General features: G+C 48.1%; 1 protein-coding gene across 13 annotated transcripts in view; it reads right to left on the reverse strand.

The window, feature by feature from the left end:
- The window catches only part of LOC121598473 (putative polypeptide N-acetylgalactosaminyltransferase 9), a 63,309-nt gene that overhangs the window by 41,959 nt on the left and 252 nt on the right, over positions 1-21,098 (reverse strand). For 8 of the 13 annotated variants that reach the window (XR_006005573.1, XM_041925368.1, XM_041925377.1 and 5 more), the window contains exon 2: positions 18,030-18,166. The gene's annotated coding sequence lies outside the window, so the exon portion shown is untranslated. Of the gene's footprint in view, positions 1-10,456; positions 11,034-18,029; positions 18,167-20,403; positions 20,947-20,994; positions 21,094-21,098 lie in introns of those variants that run through there. The other 5 variants (XM_041925371.1, XM_041925370.1, XM_041925374.1 and 2 more) reach the window with 5 other exon arrangements.

The following is a 21,098-nucleotide window of genomic DNA, read 5'->3' on the forward strand; positions in this document are numbered from 1 at the left end:
AAAAGACCCAAACACACACACACACACACACACACACACACACACACACACACACACACACACACACACACACACACAGACATTTAATCACGAATAGAGAATCAACCTAGCACGGAACGAAAAGTCGGTGTGGAGATCGCCATTCACTTCAAACCATCAGTATAAACATTAGCAGACGGTTTGTAATAAAAAAGGAAAACTTACTAAATTGAAACTCATCCCGCCTTCTTCATTTCGAGCGAACGTTTTCCCGACAACACTCTCACACACACAAGGTTCCGGGTCTTCCATTTTCACGCCGAGACTCCGGGCACAGGAAACGGGAAATGCCACTCACTGAGCACGTGCTCAATAAAGCGAGCTGCTTCCCGGTAAGCAGCCACCCTCAATCCCACCTCCGGTGGCAAGAAAATGCAAGAAAAATTACTTCCCATCGATCGGTGACGCTTCAGGCAAGGTCGGGAGAGGGGAAGGCAAGCATGGGGACGTTCCTGTGTGACGCTTAGCATTTCATAATAACAGAGCATTCAAAACTGCAAAAAATCAACACCCACTATTGCTTACAGTGACGACAACAAAAAATGCTTTTAACAGCAAACGACGGGCAAAAGAAGTGAAAACTTTCCTCGGAAAAGCTATCCGGAAAACGCAAACAAAGAAAAGCATGGAGACACGGATGGAGGCACGGAACAGGCCGCTGCCGGTGCCATATTAAAGGACACTTCAAGTAGCCGGCAGGGTGGAACGCGGCTGGAAAAATATGAAAACTCTTAGCATCAAAAGTTTCCACCATTTCCCCGCCATCTTTCTTTCTCTTCCTCTCGTGGCTTTTTGTGTCGCCAGAAAGCGAGGTGCCCTGCTATCCCAATACTATCGTTACTTCCTGACGTCCTGGTGGGAGGGTTTTACATTTTCTCAGCTTGCCGTTTGCAACATTCCCGTTCACATTTCCTTAAGATTTCTGTCCCCTTGTACGCTACCGTCCCTGTCAATGTTTCCTTTTCAATTTTCTTTCCACTTCTTTTTTTTCTCCATTTGCAGCTCGCTTCGCAACGCACTTTTCTTGTAAGAGCAGCTTTTTTTCAATAGATGCGAAAATCACACCAGACTGAAACCACTTTAGGGTTTGCTCCAGGGCTTGCCTTCCGGTTGGTTTTTCCCGCTCTCTTCCTCTTTTTCTACCGTAAGATGGATGTCGAATGAAAGAGCCTGCTTAAAAAAGGCTGTTGCTATGGTTGAGTTGCCCTTGGTTCCTTGGAAAAAAAGACCCACACACACACACACACTTTTATGCTTTCATGTAAGCGCATTATTGAATGTGTGTCATTCTTCGATGGAGTCATAGCGGAGCTGCATGGAAAATTGTGCACTCTTGCCCATCCCCTTGGCGACATCCTTTGCCACGGTTCGTGTGAAAACTTGTGTGACCTTCCCGCCACTGTTTGGGGTACAAAAACGGGCGAGTGTGCGAGAATGATTTTCACCCCCCACCCCGAACCCTTCACCGAGGCCTAATCATTCTCAAGGATGCAGAACGACAACGACGACGACGACGACGACGATGGCGCCCTTGACGATAAGTGGGCAAGCAGAAGTGCAATCGGTGCATTTGCGATGCGCTTTGGAAAATTCTCGCTACCAGTGCGCGGTGAAAAATCGCATTAGAACATGAGACACACCGACGCAATGACATCCCGGGTGCCCGGGAAGATCCCACCCGACCTAGGCTGGGGGGGGGCTTGTCATTTGAAGCGTTTTACGAGCTAGCGGCGCGAAAAACGAATCCAACCAGGCAGTGCACTTGATGTCGCTTTCGAGCGGGAATTTTTAACGACCTAATGGGATACGGGAATGAACGAAGCAGAAACGACTCGGTGCAATGGAAGGCGTCAGTGGTAATAAAAACCCCCTTTAAAGTGAGTAATTTTAGCGTGCTGTAGTTTGCTGTTTGCATTTAATGTACTTTTGATTATACATTGCGAGTGAAAAAGTGTTCTAATTGGTGTCCAAAGGTGTACATTTGACGAGGATGGGTGGCAAGATGTTTCTTATTGGATGATAATTACTGCCACGGAGGGCTGCTTGAGGAAATAACTTCTTATCTAGAAGTTATCTTCAGTACAAGGAGCATCAACAGTTTAAAATTAGAATTTAACAAAATTACGGCATGTTTTCCACTGCTCCTGAAGCATTAGAAGCGGGCTATTTTCATTTCGCGATTAATTCTTCCCCCTCAAACCCGAAAACGAAAACAAACAGCATAATTAACACCCTTTGGCTTCTGGCGCGTAATCACTTTTCCCACTTTTCCGCTCCAGAAAAAAAGTAGAGCACGAGAGCAGGTTCTGGCGTTCGTGTTGCTGTGATGCGAGCACGGAGCAATTACCTTCACTTGCACCGTCACGAAACCAGCGTGAGTCTCACCTTGCTCACCCCAACCTATTTTCCCGCGCCATGACACGTAATCAAATAAAAAAGACGAAATTATTTTACACCTCGACGGTGCGTGAGCGGTCCCCCGTCGCTGCTTTTACTGATCTAAGTGATTTTCCATATTACGCACGCACACACACACAGGGGGGGAGGAAACGCACCGTTTATGTTTATATACAACAACACGCTTTTCATCCTAGCGCACGGGCGCGCGCACCCGGGAGTGGAATTTTCTTCCGGCAATTGAATTATCAAAATGATGGTGCAGCAATCGGCGTACGCTTTTTTTCACTTACACTTACATCCACACACCCACACGGGGAAGACGAGCGGACGACCACGGGGCGATGGAGGAAAAATGAAATTAATTAAACGAGAGTGAAATTCGCACAACCAGCTTTGACACCCCGGGTCACGCTAACGAGCGCCAAGCGCCGCCATAAAGATAGGGAAAACTGTTACATTATTTGACTGCTTTTTCGCCCCTATTCCCTTCCGCCCGGCCGCTCTCGTTTTCACTCCGCCCTACAGGAAGCTAAGAAAATGAGCCCAGCACGGGCTTGATGCTCGACAGCAATCTCGACAAATCTGCGCGACCTCGCGACCGTCTCACTGGCAAGGCTCGGGCAGAGACGCGCTGATTTCGCAAAGCGCAGCGGGCTGGTTCTCGGCGGGATGGAAAGTGCAAAAGGTTATTGCGGCCATTAATTTGTTTTGCCTGCAAGCTTCTTCTTTTTCTTTGCTCGGCGCTTCTTCTTCTTCCTGGGAAGAAGTCATTTGGTGGTTCGTTGCATCGCGTGGCAATTTAAATATTTCTTCCCATTTTCTCGCGGTGGCGGCGGCGGCTGGTTGCTTCAATATTACTTTCGGTTTTATTTTACGCTTCACCGAGGCTCACGGGTGAAACGAGATTTGGCCCGGGAACCCCTGTTTTGGGAAAAGAACTGATCTCCCGTGTGAAAGGGGAGAGGGTGGTGAACTGTATAATTGATACCCTTCTGCTGGGTGGTTTGGATTATTTTTATGTTTCCGCTGTTGCACGGGCGGCTCACCCCACAATCTGTTGCTGCCAGTTGCTGGTTCCTCCAACTAACGGGGGGTGGGTGAATCTAGCTTTCCAGAGCGGAAGGGCGAGGAAAGCTCAGTCTAATTTGGGAGTTTTAATAAAGGCACAAAAATTATTACCCCCGTGTGGGAGATGTAAGCACAGCGGAGAGTGAGAGAATGAGCTCGGTTTGTCGCAAACAGGATTTCCTCGTTACGATTTATCCGAGGGCTTTACGTTGAGCTTGTGATTTTTAATTACCAACCGAGGTTTAATTACATTTTTCTATTCGCTTACATCCAAAGTTTTGGCAACAGTAGCATGAGGAAAATACATTTTGACTTGCTATTGATGATCAGAAGACACTTTAAATGTAAAGTCGAATTAAAGCAACGTCTTAAAACCGGTACACACTCCACCTCCAAGCACCCTCAAGACTGATCGAAACATAGCGAACAGCAACGCAAACCTTGAGCGATTTAACATAACCGAACGTTGCCCAAAACCTACCTCCCAAAGCAGTACAAATGGTAACCTCGTTTGGTTGATTTATCTCTAACCAGCCCGCGACTGCTTTCCGCTAACAAGCTTTTCAAGTCGTTGGCCTATCGATGCCGACAAACTGGAGAGCTTTTTCTTGTCCGTCAGCAAAACAGCACCATTTATCTAGCCTTTTTTCCTACCCCTCAGAACAACCGCTGCGCAAGTTCATGTAAAATTTGATTACAGCACACGCGGCCCCGGCCTCGTGAACTTATCAAACACCGAACCGAAGTATTTTTTAAAACCGCGTGGCGCAATCGTCACCATCAGCTTCTCAATTCACCAGTTGGCACAGTTGGCATTTTGGGCTTCTTCATTTCGGTTGGCATTCAGTGTGGATCCCTGTTTTGCGAAAAACTGCCTGGCATCGTCCCCGTGCCGTACCGTCGATCTGAATTTCGTGAGGTGTGATCGCACGACACGGATGTGGGCGAAGCTTACCACGAAAAGCTCGCCAGCAGAATATGGTTTGTTTGAGCAGCTGGTTTGATCGAGGCCATCGAAGAACACCGGGAGAAGAACATCTTCGCGTGGCGGGCCAGCGCTATTGAGGTCGCACAGACTTTTCGAGCACATTCGTATTATGTAGGGCTTGTTTGTTTCATTTCAACTCGTAACCCCAACCCCGTACCAGAAAATGCAACCCCGAGCACGGATAGCTGACAAACAGCATGCACCAAACCTCGGTTGTCGATTTGCATCCCGTGTGCATGACTTTTAACCACACCGGCTGTATCTGTTCGCCTGAAGTACATCTCATCGTGCAGCAGCCTGGGAACCGAAAGACCCAACCCCCAACGCGAAGACCTCCCGGTGCGAAAAGCGAACAAAAGCTTCATCACTCCCCCCTAACCAGTCACCGACGTGGGCACTCCAGCTCACTGTTTTAGTCGGTGATTACGTGACATCGAAACCATCGCATCATCATCGTAGGAAGGGTGTGAATATTACGTTTGAAGAGCATCTGTAAATCATGACGCAAAGTGCGCCAGACGCCTTCATCTCATCACTGTTCTCACCTCATTTACTGGTCCACTTGCTGCCCTGGTATTATCACAGTTGGTTGTGTATCTTTCACTAAACTGTTGATCCAAGTGGTGCTGAATTTCAAACACTCCAAAGCCAAGCTGTCCCACATTCTTACCCACTCCCTCCGCAACCCCCGATGGGTGCATTGTTCCCGCCGCCGCTCATTCTGCATTCTTCGCCGTCGCGTCAAACCGATCTGATTACAACACCGATCGATTCGGTGCACACCACTCGCGATGCCCGCGCGTTAATACAATTGAATCGCCCACGCGGCACAAAACCGTTTTCGTTTCGAAACCGAAACCGATTGTTTAGCTCCGGAGCTCATCGGAGCTCCGGAGTTGGCGGTGTGCGGTGGCTTCCGGTTGCCGGTTAGCTCAATCCATTCATCCCACCCACCGCCGACTCAATCCGACTGCGAGTACCGAGAGCGGTTAAGATGATCCACCGACTACGGCACGGAGGGCTCCCATGCCGGTGTGTGTGCTTTTTGTGCCAATTTCCTTAGCGTGGCCCTTTGTGCCTACCGGGCTGCCCGAGCGAAATTTGCGCAATCGCGTAATCAATGAAAGTGAAAGGAACCACTAGCGAAGGGAAACGAAACTAACGAACGGGGATGAGTCGAACGATCTGCCACGATCTACGGCTTCTGGCATTGTTTGGTTTGGCAGCGGTTGGCAAATTATAGGTCTTACTGGCTTTTTTTTTGTAGATTCTTAATGAATGCGAAGCTTCTCAATTGGTGCATGAGGGAGATTTCATCAGATGCAAATATAGTTGCACTTTGTTTTTTGGAAGGTTGGGTCTAACAGTAGCTGCTCGGATGGCACAACAAGCCGGATGACGGTCGGTGTATGTGCTAGAAATCATTCCATTGGATTGCTGGGTCGTGCTTGAAGCAACTGAAATCCTGCTTGGCCCTGCAAGCTAGCTGCATAACAAACCGCCGCACTGATTCCATCCCATCAGCAGGAGATTTTATCGGCACCGAACCCAATGTTACTAATTAATGAAAAAAGTTTTCGGGACAACCACGCTCCATTTTTAACAAGCACGCTGGCAACTGACAACGTCGGCTCTGGCTCCATAGCTGGCTCCGAGCCATTACATTTTCCCAGAAATATCTATTACATTGCCAATACTATCCCCACAAGCTACACCTCCTACGCGCGCTTTGAAGAGCTTTTCCCTTATTGATCGCTATCAGCGCACGAAAGTTTCGTATCGAAACCCAAACATATTAGCAGCGGCAACCAAATCAACTGTCAACCCTGGGACGTCGAAGCCCCGGGTCATCTGACAGCTCCACCGAAGAGCACCGTCCTCGGGCGGCAGCAGAAACAGAACTAATTAAAATCAGTTCCTTTCCCGCAAAACATAAGGGTGTCCTAATTAACTGCTGCCGAAAGTTCGCCCAACGACCACCACGAGAGGACCACCACACACGCGCCTTCAGGAGTAGTGCCATCTACTCGAAGTTGAAGGTAATTTTAACGTGTCCTGTACGGTGCAGTCCTTTCGGTAGCTTCCTTGCTTCGGTGGCGTCACCGCAATACCATTACGTAATGTTGCTGCAGGGAAGGAGGCACTCATACCCTGCGGTATGGCACATGATAGTGTCATAAATTTGGGGAACCTTCCTCTGTTTAGCAGCTTCAAACCACACGCGCGCCCGCTGGCTGGAGGATCCCGTGGGGAGTTCATCATTACGCTAGCTGTTAAAATTTTCCAAAAAGTTTCCCTTTCACCGCACCGGAGTACGAACCGAAGGGCAAAACACATACACACACACAGATGAAGATTATGGTGAGGCAGATATTGCACCTTATGGAAAGTGTACTTCAGGGCATACCGGCATACCCCCTACGTTTTTTTTTTTTGCGAGTGCTCTTCTGGCGCTTCCGAAAATTTGCACACTTTAAGCGGTCCGTTTTGGCTTTATTTTCAACGCACAAAGAGGTACCGATACATAAAGAGTACAGGAAGCAGAAAAGGCAAGACTCAGTGCATTTTGTTTCCCATCTCGTAGCAGATGGTAAGTCATCCTCTAACTTCCGATTAAATACCGTACAGACTGCTTCGAGGGGTAAGTTTTCTCTCATTCCCTGCTGTCTTCAGTACGGGTAAGGGTCAAACAATCTCACAACCAATACAGTCCAAAGGGAAAGTTTCACCACTAGATAAACACTACGGCTGCTGGTGCCGTGCTGCAAAAACGGAAAACAAAACGGCAAACATACACGGCGAGTGAGGAAAATAAACCGAGTGTATAATGATTTCCTGTCCATTACGATTGAATCGAGTTTTGATGGTGGTGATAATCGATTAGCGACGACGATTGCTCGGTTGCAGGAGATGGGAACACACAATCCATTTTCATCGTGTTGCCGTTTTTTTCCACCGCCGCATGTTATTTCATAATGTCAAATAATTGTGTAATTTCTGTGTGTGCAGTACAAAACGATGCCATTTTCAATGCAGCTGCAGAAGGTAATTTGCACTGCCTTGTGGCGTCAGTCGCAATTTGAATCGTTAACCTTGAATGATGTGTTTGTAAACAAGCTGTGGGATTTTAGTTTTCCCTTGCGAGTTGTAAAATTGACCCTCTCGGTGGCAAAAACATGATTTGCTAGGCATTTTAAAATAAGAAAAACAAATGCTTTACAAACAAGCCACAACTACAGGCTGTATGCTTATCAATCACTTCGTTTTTTGTAACTAAAACTGATCATTTTGTGAAAACTCAACCATCGACCCTCAAAGAAAGCCACTGAATAGGACCAGTGTGGATTACAGACCAACAGTAAGACACCCAAAGGAACTGGCCACTGGAATGTTGTACCAACATGCGCGTACAGATCGAACAACGACCGTCTGCAGTGGGAGCCTTCTTCATCAGTCGATCGAGCGAAAATCAAACAATTTTATTTGCGCATTCGCTTTGCCTGTCCACAGCGCCGGCTGCTGGTGCAGTTTAGAAAGTGAGCGCAGTTTTCACGTTTCCGGTCCAACTGCAATTCGACCACACACACACACACACCTTCACACGTCCTAGTACCACCACCTAGCGGCCGCGATCGATCGAAACCCGTGCGTACGACGATGATGTCGTGGAAATCGTACTAACTCAAGTGGAAAAACGCAAATTCCCCTTCATCCGAATCGAATTCTTTCCCACCCCGTTTGCCATAAAACCATGAAACCGCTAGCAAGTAAACAGCAATAAAAAAAACCCTTGGAACAAGGGAGGAGGTTTTGGCTTTCATTTGCTTTACTTTCGCGCTCGAACCAAAAGTGGGCAACACTAACACACCACGCTGCGGTAGCACGATAATGCTTGTGCTCATAAATTATCAGCGGGAGGATGGATGAGCTTCGCCGCAGTACGTGATGGATGGCAAAAGCTCTTCACTATTAGTCGGTAATGTTGCAATTCGTCACTTTGATGGTTGATCTGTATACCATGCTTGATGTCGAAAGGATGAAGAGTCATATTTTTACATCTCGTATCTCCAACCTTATCTAAGAGATTTAAGCTACCAACTACCCTCAGAAGTTATGTGCCTCAGAATCATGTCAAGTGCCTCAGTGATATAGACTATCGATTGCTTTCCTTTGTAATTTCTCCCATAAATTACACCATTGACTGCTGATCGTAATCATACACCAGTAAAAACGGACACCTTGTGTTGCGGTTTTTGAAAGTTTAGCTTCGTTTTCACACCTTAGCAAAGGACGGGTCTGCTTGTCTGTCGTCTACTCTCCCGCACGCGGTTAACCACTTCCACCAATTAAGATGACAACTGTGACAAGTGTTGTGCCTGAAGTGGTGTCCCCATCGATCTACCCACAATGTAATGGGTTTCCCTCGTTCGATAAACATCAATACTGCATCCAGCCTGGGAAGTGCGTTCGCAAATCATTCGCACCTTCTTTTACATCTCGTAAGCCCCACTCGCAATCAGAAATTAAGCACGCGAGAAAGTTTCCCTTTTTTCGAGAGAGAGAGAGAGAGAGAGAGAGTAAAGAAACCACCGGCAATCTGTCAACCGCAGAGCAAATCATTAGGCCGTCGATTAGGTCCACGGGGCCCTAACGAAGCAATAAAAGCCATCGTACTCCCCAAATCTGACCGTTATTGAGTTGTGGCTTGTGCTGGGTTGTTAGAAAGCTCTCGCTTATCGCTCGCAGATACAACCCTCGGAACTCGTTCCGTTTCCGATAGCCGAACCAATTAGACACCTTGCCCAATTACGCACCATTACGATGGGACAGTGTTCTTGAACGATTGCCAACAGCTAGCAGATCCAAGGGACACACCCAAAAACCTCGTCGACGTGGAGCCGACAGAGCCATCTGTCACCGTTATCGGAGCATTACATCGTTACAGAAACACCCGTCCCGTGCAGCGATCGGAACAAGTGATAAAGCCCGACCAGACACGACCAATGTCGCCCAGACATTGTCCTCGAAAAAAAAAACGCCAAAATTCGTAACAAAATTCGTTTGTTTTCGTTTTTTATTTTCACTTCCCGGTACCGATTTCAAGGTAAGAAGGAAAAAGCACAACATGAATCGTGCCGAACACGACAAATTCAAGTGAAGCCAGCTAATGGACACATTATGATCGATCAAGGGAAGCTGTTGCTGTTGTCGTGTACTGTTTTAAACTTACAACAGCCCCCTCCCTGGTAATGCGAAACGAAACTAGAAGTAATGTCATTAGACACAGAGCGGCTGGCTCATGCTCGATTTCCGCCTCGTGTCGTTGCTGTTGCAGATAGAGCTACGTTTGTTTTGGCACTCTGCAACGTGGAAGTGGCTAGAAGCGAGAGTTTGTTATTGCTTCAAGTTTAAGTCACTTGCGTCATCGCCAAAGCCTGTACGAGATGTGTACATCCACGAAACACCCAAGAATAGACAAAGCGTTTCGATTGATGGTTTTACATTTGGATACTGGGAAAAGATGGTGGGAGCTATTTCAGTGGCAATTTTGATCCATAATTGGACTGTATGAGCCCATCTTGCGCGTCATGTTCGATACAAACACGTGGAAAGTTTTGCAAACAAATGAGTTTTGCTAGACGAGCTTTGTGTTACACATTTACACATGTCTGATAAATGAACTCCTGGCGCCTTTTTGCATGTCCGAAGGAAAGCTACACCTTTCCAGAGGACACCTAATTGATGGATCCCATCGTTGTATGGGCAACCGGTTATGCGCCACCAAATGACGCCATCGATAACTCCGGCCACACGCAGACCTTCTCGCCAGGGTAGATAAATGAACTAATTAATACCAGCACTGGGCAGCAACGCACACAGCTCTACGCCTTTGCTGTTATCACACCGGTCGGTAGCACGAACAGTGTACCCCGTAGAACCCCGTCATGCACTCACACTAACCAGTAATTTCTCTTCCAACCAAGGCACTCCACGTTGCTGGAGCCGTTGTTACACCAGCTGTTATCTTACCACGCTCGCTTACGAAGATGGCCTCTGTTCGCTATCACTCGCCGGGGCCCGAAGAAGCAAACTGGGTACACGTTCTATGGCGTGGAGAGTACACCACTGCTCCACGTTGTACACTCGTCACTAAACTAACAACGCTACCCTCCACGCGTCGCAAGTGTTTCGCTTGCAATGCGTCCCATCCTCCCGCACATGGTACCGCGTAGACTAGCGACTAGCCTGGTTGCTGATAACGATAACAGACACACACACACACGCACACGAAACAGGCTGTCGCCGAGACAAATGCGTTTTTACTGTTCCGAGAGCTCCGGGAGAGCCGACTCATTTACCACTTGCAATGGCAGTCGATAGGCGACCGGACGGCCTCCGGCAAGGTACAGACATTCCAAGGAGTTACTGCCCCGTCCAGAACCGTCCCTAATGGGGTCTGTCTTGTACCATTTCAAATGCCGTAAAACATCGACGTCGACCTGTGATGTGTTGTGTGTTACGGTCATCATGGAGCGAGCAGGCTACGCAAAAGCTCGCACGAAACCAACAATTAGTTCTTATCACGCACCCAGGCTGGCGTTGTTCAGCTGCAGACAACTGTTCACCAACAACAAGTTACCCCCCGCTACCCGACAAGTGCTGTATCATCTCGGTACGGTACGGACCAGGAATACCACCACCGAGAATGTCACTGGGGATTATGACTTCGCGTGATTGATGCGGTTCGATAAACCTGTGCACCTCACCATCGCCACCTGTGCTCAGGCGGACAAGCTGTTTGTACTTATGCAGCAGGAAAAGGATCTAAATTGACACCCACACCGGCAGGATTATGCGGAAGGAATCTCATATCCGGTAGGGCGTTGTCGTTAGAGACATGCACAAGCTACCGGTTTGCTGGCTTACTGCAAGCGACATGGAGAAGCAGGCGAGGCACGAAAGCACAATTTCCTACGAACAGCGGGGGCAAAAGGAGATAAATCGTGTCTCATATTTACGATGGATAAGCCGAGCGATTGGTAATAAGCGGTATCCGATACTGGCAGCAGATTAAGGCCTCCCATCGTTACAGCACGACTCGCTCGGGAGAGAAGAACGAGATAAAAATCCAAGATGTCACAGCCACTGATTACACTCAGACTCTCCGTCCCCCCCTGAGCCCGTTTCTGAACTTCCAAGAACGGCGCCCAAAGGACCAAAGCCAGCAACAGAAAAGTTGATGCGCCTATAACAAGATGAGATGGTTTTCGCATTCCTCTTCCCCGGATGTGAAGAGAAAATCAAATCAACTGCGACCTTCCCGTGGCCGCGGGTTCCGATCATCGACGTGGTCGTGATTGACGAAATTATCAGCGATTGCTGCTGCCCCAAAAGCCCCTCGTTCGTATTTCCAAAGAAATGATGAAGCATTTAACATCTTCGCCGCCACTTCGCAGACCCGCCTATAGCCTCGCGCGGAGCAGGATTCTTGATTACCGTTCATAAATCGCGTGGCGATTGGAAAATTATGCAAACAATTTAACGAAATTATGTCGATCGGCACCAACCCGGCACCGGAAGCTGTCGTGTGTTTTTTTTTCTTTTCTGGTGACTGTGACGGTGTGCGTTATTTCTATTTATTTATTCGGGGAAGAGAATGTCAAGATGGCACCAGCAAAGGGCGTATGCTTTTAATATTTATTCGCTTCCACGCTGTGTTCCCCGGGCGGCTTAATTCGGGGGAATGGGTGGCTTCGTTTTTTTGGGGACGAACGAAATGATAGACTTTGACTATGCCATTATCCGTTAAATAAGGCGTGAAAATGTATAACCTGTTCCGAGCAGCCCTGTGCTCTGCCGGGCTATTCGTAACTGCCCAGATTATGGCGTCAATATTGACCGTAATAAAACATTAGCTGAAACAACAGCAGCGGCGGCGGCTATACGGTGACTGTCCAGGCAGATATATCGATAAGATAATGTCTCATTTCTGACACGTTTCTATTTGCTCGGGTTTTGTGCAGATTCCGATACAGTCAAATAAAGATGTGGAATTAAATAAATTGTCCCGGTGCCCGAACCTTCGACTCTGCAAAATACTATTGTACGTCGTTATCTCGCATGATAGCTATTCGCGAGCATTTCGATATGGTGATGTAGCGAATATTCCCAACCCAGGTCTGCACCATGGGGGACATCGACATCGGGATGGTTCCGGAATTTAAATCTCCTGGGGAAAATCTAGTTTCCTGAGTTTGTCCTAAACCAATTCCGTTTTTTCCAGAATTCCTAGAAACACATCCCAATTTCATTCCAAAATACCCCAGAGACTTGAACAGCGGATCTTTCGATCTTCTTTTATCTACACAATGTAAGCCTGTGAAGAACACACTCCAAACCCCAGGCCCCCGTGTGTCGTTTCACCTTGGCGCAGCAACTCCGCTGCGCTGCGGAGGGATTAAATGTGACGAAGCAGCACGAGATTCATGGCGGGAATCGTTTAATCGGATATGAGAAATTGAACCATTCAAACAGGATGGAACTGACGGCGAAAAAGCTCCGCCAATAAAGCAGAAACTGTTTCTGGGGAGTTTGTCGCATCATCCTCCGCTGGTGCGTGTAATGCGAAGCGCCAAACTGAATCCGACAGCGCCAACCGAGCGCGTTCGGCGTTCGATGTTTGACGCTTGTTTGCGCTTATCTTCTTTGCGCGCGACCCGGCTTAGTGTTTTTCTCAGTTGATTGCATTCCTTTCGAAAGGGAAATAAATCTTGCAGATTAGAAGCCCGTCTCCGTCTGTGCGACATTGTGCAGACAGGTTAAACGTAGACGCTTGGTCGATAATATCACCCCTTCTAATCATCAGCCGTTTTATTTCCACCTCGTCCCATGCTCTGCAATCCTTTGCTCATCCTTCCTCTGCACCGGGTGCGACGATAAATAAATTACGCTAGCTTTTCCCATATTTTCACCCCAGCAGCCTGCAGGCAGCTAATCTCGAAAAGTGCACGGTGAAACAGATTATATTGAAAAACTTTTTCGGAAGCGCTCCGTACACGTCGTCCCCGTCCAACATACTTTCCGGAGCAACTAACCGCCGCACCTACTGTGAGCGAAGAGCGAACGACGACCAGGAAAAAGCGACGAGAAAGTCGGGAGAAAATGTGAAATAAATTTCAATTGGCGCTTCAGAATTTTGAACTCGAAACAAGCAACAAACCAAAAAAAAACACACACATGCAAGTCGTCCTACAGCCTCGAGCCGGGATGCTGGGTCACACGTCAAATTAATGTCGCCCTTTCCACCACCGGCTTATCGGTGTTTTATCACTTTAACCTAGGTTGGGAGAGGAAAAAAATGAGGATATTCATCCTACCAAGAATCCTGATCGATCGATTTTCTTCCCAAGCAGAGCCTTTTGGTTCGGAAGGTGAGGAGTGCAGGAACAATATTTTATGCCATTCTACGAAAAAGCAAAAAAAAGAAACTTCTCTTCACGGACCGGAAAAAACACATTTCCATGTGATTCTTTTAGCGTTTGTACAGCGTTACACAAGAAGGGAAAATGGGGTGGAAACACGATTACAGAGAAAATACATTTGTAACTTTTCACTCCGAGTTAACTTCATCCGTGGAGGGACTGACAAGCTTAAAGCTTTAGGCAAGTTTTTGGATTTTAGAAATTCCTTTCGACCTTTATGAGTTTAAAAAAAGGAAATTCAGACGATTAAAACGTTTTGGGCAAAACAAAACGCCACTAAACCGTTTTCTCCACAAACATCTCCATCGAGTAAGTATCCTATTTTGCATCCCACTTTTCCCTATCGACCCCCGTGTTTGGTAAATGTGATGAACATCGAGAGCAAAGTCATAAAAAACTGGCGTACGAATAACGAGAAATTGCCAACAAAAATGGCGTCTATTACATATTTGCCACTTTCCATCCGGACACACTTGCCAGACGTTTCACCTTCGATGTACGTCAAGCAGCGGCAAAATCCCTTTAGCATCCGTCCCCAGCGCTCACTGTGACACGTCGCGGGCGTGTGTCGGCCATTCCAAAGGAACCAATCCCGCACCAGCCACCCCGGGAAGCCTTTCCCCTCGGGCAGGTAATGGGTTTTGGTGAGCTTTTTTCCCGTCCCAAAAATGCCGAAATTCGTTTCCACCTGCGACGAAAACCAAGCGAACCGTGGCCCGCACAAATGAAGTCGCAATAAAACTTGACAGCTGTCACCCACCAGCGCCACAACCGGCCGGCAGCGTCCCAAGACTCTCCCGACAGTAAAAGTGCCAGGTTACTTGGGGCAATGTCCCCATTTCTGTAGGGCTTTCCATGGTTGCTCTCGGTAAACAAATCACGTACGCGACCAGAACGACACCAGGACGACTTTGCGAGGCTCCGAGAGTCGAACACGAAATTTCACATTTACGCGTGCAAAGCGAAGATGCGCTGAATTTTATATTCGTTTACATTTTATTTCCCTCCCCTGGTAGGCCATTTTCTGCTACCCTGCGGTGGCGTTCGCGTTTCCGTGTCGTAGGCCCGAGATTTGCATTCCAAGGCAATTTCTCCGCGGTTGCAAACAGCACACAAAAAAGAGTAAAAGTAAGTGTGCTGTCGCTGTGGGTGTGTGTGTGTGTGTCCCACATTTGTGCTCTACAACGCTGCCGATGTCCCAGGGAAATAGAAAATCCTTGAACCGCTGGAGAGGTGCAAAGGGCGCGAAAAGAAAACACAACTTCACTCGGGCAGAAGGTGTAATTTCCTTGATGCAACAAAGTGAAAGAATGGCCACGGCAGCAAGGGTAAATTATGTTGCCTGCGTACTCACCTGAGTTGTGGGATACCCTACGCCATAAGCACCTACACCATATATCGCTCAAGTACGTTGAACCGAGTCCTTGCTACGGTGGTTGGTATGGAGAAATGTTAGCACTCGGCTCCGGAGCTCGGTACAGCTAAAAGTACTCAACGGCAACGGTCTAATGCCAATGTTCTGCCATCTCCAGAGTGCTGCTGCTGGTGCTGCTGCTGGTGCTGCTGCTGCTTCAATCGAGGCAAGTTTTACGCCCGACATGAAATTTTCTCACCGCTAAATAATTCAGCGTCTTCCAGTCCTTTGCCCCGTGCATTCGTCCACAGACAGCAAAAGCACAGCGCAGCACACGGAAGAGTCGCCCCAAAAACTGTATCTTTGTTGCACAGTAGTGGCACGAGAAGGAACCCCTATCCGTTGCTTATTTGAAACCTTGACGTATCGCCACCAATCGACCGGTTAACCCTTGAGCTGACGGGAGCTTGCACATAAGAGAAAACTTCCACACAACCATCTGATGCTGTTGCCCTCAAACTTCAAGTCTTCCTTCTTCCTTCCCTGGCTACCTGTGCTACTCGAAAAATCGATGACCATCCTCTTATTCTACTCGACTCGACACACTCACTCCAGTACGGTTGTGGTACGGTCCGAGGGAAAACTTTTCGCCCTGCTTGCCTATTCATAACCGATCACTCAGCCCGAATTCCAACAGATGCTTCAGGTCGCGCCCGCCTAGCAATGCAAAACTTTTCACGAATGTGCTGAGAACCGAGCAGCTGCGCAACTATTATTGGAGGACTGCTGTGCTCTGTTAGAATTCCTGTTCTGGTTGTGCAATTATAACTCCTACATGGGAGGTTCAGCAGGGATGGGCAGCACGTGTGGAGTGTCAAGTGGAGTTTCGCGAAATTGTTGGGATGCATTCCGCGGAGGGTCGATTGTTTCACCCCTTGTAGCGCTGTATGAAAGCGAACCCTTATCAACTGGTCGATGAAAGCTTTCTTTTTACAGCAAAATACAAACCCCTTTTGCCCATTAATTACTCAACGTGCCCAAACATCAGAAGTTCGCGGCGATAACATCCAGAGTCCAGTCCCGGAAAAATTACACTCCCATTCCACCCCAAAACCACTGAAGTACATTGGGGTGTACGTGCCGAAAACTGTACCTACTGCAAGGCTTTTTGCCAGCTCCCAGGGTCAGCCGATCGGCGAATTCGAATACGCGGTTCGACAGGAGAGTAGCTGTACCTTCGGAACGACTTAAATCGCCAGGTCAGGTTCTCGATCGAAAGGCCCCGATAAGTCACGTCCGTACCAGACCGGGCAGACCCCGGGCGAACAACCAGACACGTACCGGGGTTGATAGATAGGCGGCCGCCGTTCGCTATTTGCTTCCCGCCCATTGCTCCAAATCTTCTTCGCGGGTGCGCGCGTGTGTGAGGAAAGTCCGAAAGCGCATGACATTCACATTTCGCTATTTTGTGCACGTTTTTCCACGCTTCTCTCTCGCCCTCTAAGGTCGATATATTTCGCTTCGATGCGGCCTACCCTTACCCAGTTCCCGACCCGACAGCGTCGCTGGTGCCGTGGAAAAAGCAACACACAACACGGAGCGATTTGTTCGGCCGAGCGCACGGTCTACAATAATCGCTCCAATGACGGATAAATGTGATTTCTGCACGTTCTAGCCCTTCGGGTGAACAAAAATATATATATTCGAAGCGTTAAGAAGGGGCGGTATGAGGTCGTGGCAAGTTAGTCGGAACACCAAAATGCATGCCAAACACGAGATTTTACCGCTAGTCCACACGACTCCCAACCATGACGGGAAAACATCTTGAGCTAACGGCGGCAAACATGTACACGCCTACGAACAGATAAAATCAAATCCAAAGAACATTGCCCAAGATGGTACACATAGAGAGGGAGTACACACACTTCCCCGTCGAAACAATCCTTTTGGTACTCGTGGGTATGTTTCACCCGCGAAAAGGGGGTAACCTTCTCCGAGTCCAGCAATGATAGCATGAAATTGCTTAACATAATCGCCTACAGGGCGATCACGGGCGAGGGTGGTGACACGTGGGCAAATTTGATTGACAAGCAGACGACGATGACGACGACGACGTCGAGCTTTCTGACATTGGGTTCATCGTTGGCTCTGCATATGCTCTCCATGTTCTTCTACAAGTACTTGTAATACAGCGGCCGAAAAGTAAGCGGATGCCATTGCCAACGGGCACGACTAACCTGTTCAAGAAGGGTCACCCGATGATTGCAAACAATCGGCAAAAGGAAAGTTGCTCTTCGCCCAGGGCATACGACAGTTCCAAATTGGAAAAGAATGTCGAAGTTCTCTACCCCCCAAAAAACAAGTCGCATCCACCTTTCACAACGGTACTTTTTGGGGTATTCTGAAGCGTATGTGGTAAAGGATGACTTTCTAAAAGCCATTCTCGAATGTGATTGTGCACCAGATTAACGGCAGCGTTGGCAGAACCTTTCACTTAACGGTTCTGATCAGCATTGTAATGTGCAAATCGAAGGGATGGTGAAAGTTCAAATGCACCAAAAATGGATACTAAATTGTGTTCTTGCTTATTTGCTCTCTTCTCCATTTTCCATTTGACATCTTTAAAGTTGGAGTTGATAGCATCTTACAATCGCGATGCCCATTCTACAACTAATTCAATTTGGCGACATACACTTACCTCTTATCAGTGCCGCAAACCGCGCAGGATGCTTTCCTCCTTTGCCCGGAACTTCGACACCGCTACCTGGTTGGCCACTTGTCACACGTTATCTGTCACCTCTCGGCACACACACACCCGCTCTGATGGTTTGCTTCCTATTACACACGATAATACCGTTGGGATTAAATATGATATGATACTACGGGGGGAGGGGATTTTTATGCGGTTACTGTTGCTACTCCTGCCTACCATCAGCCATCGAGCTTTATTGGAGGTGAATCGCTTCTTCACCGCTAGGCTAGAGCCTACCTATTCCTACCACAACACACAACCTACAAACACTAAGTTGCGACCTCTCTGAGGTTATGTCAAGCTGTTGCCCACACACACACACACACAAGCGACTCGCCGAGCAACCGGTTTCTCTTTCACTTTACACTTTTGCACACAAATCGCTCTCGTCGGTGCTGCAACCTTTTGACATTTTTGCCGTCATAGCGAAACGGAACCGACTAGACCCAGGGTGTGTTGTGATGAGGGTGAGATCTTCAACTTTGAAATGGGTGGTGCAGCTAAGGCGCGAGACGCAAGAGACGAGGCTTGGATCGCAACAAAAGGCGTCTCGTGGATGTTGGGATGCCTCCACTGTCGGTTGGAGTCGTCTTTAGGCTTCCGCTGTGTTTTTTTGTGTGTGTCATTGCTGTGTTCTTGGCTATCCAATTCATTATTGACTGCAGGTGGTATCTGACACCGCTCTGGGGCGTCCTAGAGACGATGGTGGTTCACCTTTGCAATAAGATATCGCTTGGGTAGAATTCTATCATTGACATCAACCCAACTGTGTCAGAACATTGCTCAATCTCTTGTACCGTTGAAGATGTATCCTGCGGCATATCTTAGGCTACCTTCAACTCCTCCCATCTAAACGGTCTCAAATTAAAATTTTTTTGAATTTCTTAGAACTGTCGCTGTCTGTTCGATCTCAAAACTCCAAGGATGAGCAAGCAAAAAATACCCAGAAAGCTGTCGTTTTACACGCTCTCCAGACAAGGCCCCGCAGGAATACTGAAAGGAATCAAAACTTTCAAGACGACGGTTGTGAAGCAAGTACACAGTGTACACACAACACGACGGCTGCCACCTTTACCAGGAAAGCACAAGCTAAATCTTTCCCTTCCCGAGACAATCTTTGCCTTCGCCGAATGTCGCCAACCGAGATCTTGGAAGATGCTTCGCGGGGCACGCGAATTTCGGTTCCCAGGAACAAACGTTCAACTTCCCGCAAACTTCCCGTGCGTGCCTTGTGGGGGAAACCCATGTACATAACATGTTCCAGTACGGTACATGCAAAGCGTGGTAGTAAGTGCTGCACAGTTCCACCTTCACTCCACCGACTCTCCAAGAACTCCGGCCAACACAATGTTTGTGCTTTTTTTGTTAAGGGGAAACCGCCACTTAATGTTCCTTGTATCCTTCGCAAACAACACGTGTAGTGGGAAAAGATGTAGAAATTTGGGATGTAACTGGGATGATGGGAGTTCCACAAAACCAGGTACGCACACACCTACTCGCGCAAAGAAGGTCATACGCAAACAACGGCAATAATACACGGCCTGCGAACCGCCAAACCAAAGCAGGCCTCGCAAACTAACCGTCCAAAAATTATCGATTACTTCCCGCACGAAGCCCTCTCCGGTACCGTTCGCTTCCCCTTTGGCTTCACCTGTTTGTGCGAAGAATTGTGAGGCAACGTGTTACGTTGCGTTTTTGGGGTGGCGCGTGTTCGGGCCATGCTCCCTCTACAGAGAACAACCTGCAAAAAGCGAACCAATAAATTGGGAATAGATAACGGGTTCCGCCGCAGTGAAGAACGGCGCAAGAAGCGCTCGGGGAGTTCTTCATTGCGCTTAAAGGCCCCATCATCATCAGAGTAGAGCGAGAGGGTGGAAAGTCAGAATTACAGAGTTACAGTAGGTCGCGTGGTGTTTTTACCCATCAGAGTAGGCCTCACCTGTACCTCATCTCTCTTGGGGAAGACATTCTTCTGTATCCTTGGCAACAGAACAGAAGCTTCAACAAATTATAGTGGGTCAACGCCGAGGGAGCATCACACGAAGTGATTCCCCGTGATTCGCACTGCCTTCTTATTAGGTCACAACTCTGGAACAGCAATCGCAATCCAAGACTGCCCAAGTCTGCCCAAGACTGCCGCCGACAGCTTTCCAAAATCCGGGGAACTATCGCGAAGCATCCCTCACTGCAAGGAATGCTGCAGAGAAAGCAAGGCCAATTCCCTTCTCGTTTTGAGGCTTCATCGCGCACACACACTCACACTCGACCAAGGCAAGAAAAAAACAACACATTTTGCTCCTGGCCGAACACGCTCATTCACCTGCAATCACACCTGACGCATTATATCGCTCTCCGTTCTCCGTTCTCTCGGTGTGTTTGTCTTTCTCTCTTCTTGAACGGCCACAATCTCTTCCTTCCAAAACGCCACGGCCTCTGCTTCTCTGCTGAAGCTTACACACGCACAATCACGACCGGTGTTCGCATTCACCCCAACACACAACAAACCATCAAACTGGTTCCTTTTCGTTGGAATGTGTGTTTGGATTGTTTGCGTGTGCGGACGTGGTTAGGATGTTTGACATTTTGGGTTTTGTTTTGTCTTCCTGGGGGGGTGTGTGTGAAGGATATTGGGCTTTGGCGCTAGCAACAAACTAGTGGCGAGCCTACTACATCCTGGCAAACACAGTGGCACAAACAAAAGGTTACATCAATCACTCAGAGACACTCGCACACGCACACCCATACACCAATGAGCAAGTTTGGTCAAACAAACACACAACAGGATGTCATTTCGCATACAGTTCTCGGCTGGTGGAGAGCAAATCCCGGAAAATCCTAGCCTCCGGAACAAGCCAGAGTTTGTTGCCTGGTGTCAATCGGCAACCACCGACCGGAAGGCACACTTACGCACCGTTCAAACACCCATACATACACACTGAACGGTAGAGCCACACTTTGTTTTGAAATTGACGAAACGCAAACACCGAAACGCGCACGTATGTTTACTTTTACATT

This window comes from Anopheles merus, chromosome 3L (assembly GCF_017562075.2).
Source record: "Anopheles merus strain MAF chromosome 3L, AmerM5.1, whole genome shotgun sequence".
Classification (NCBI taxonomy): Eukaryota; Metazoa; Arthropoda; class Insecta; order Diptera; family Culicidae; genus Anopheles; species Anopheles merus.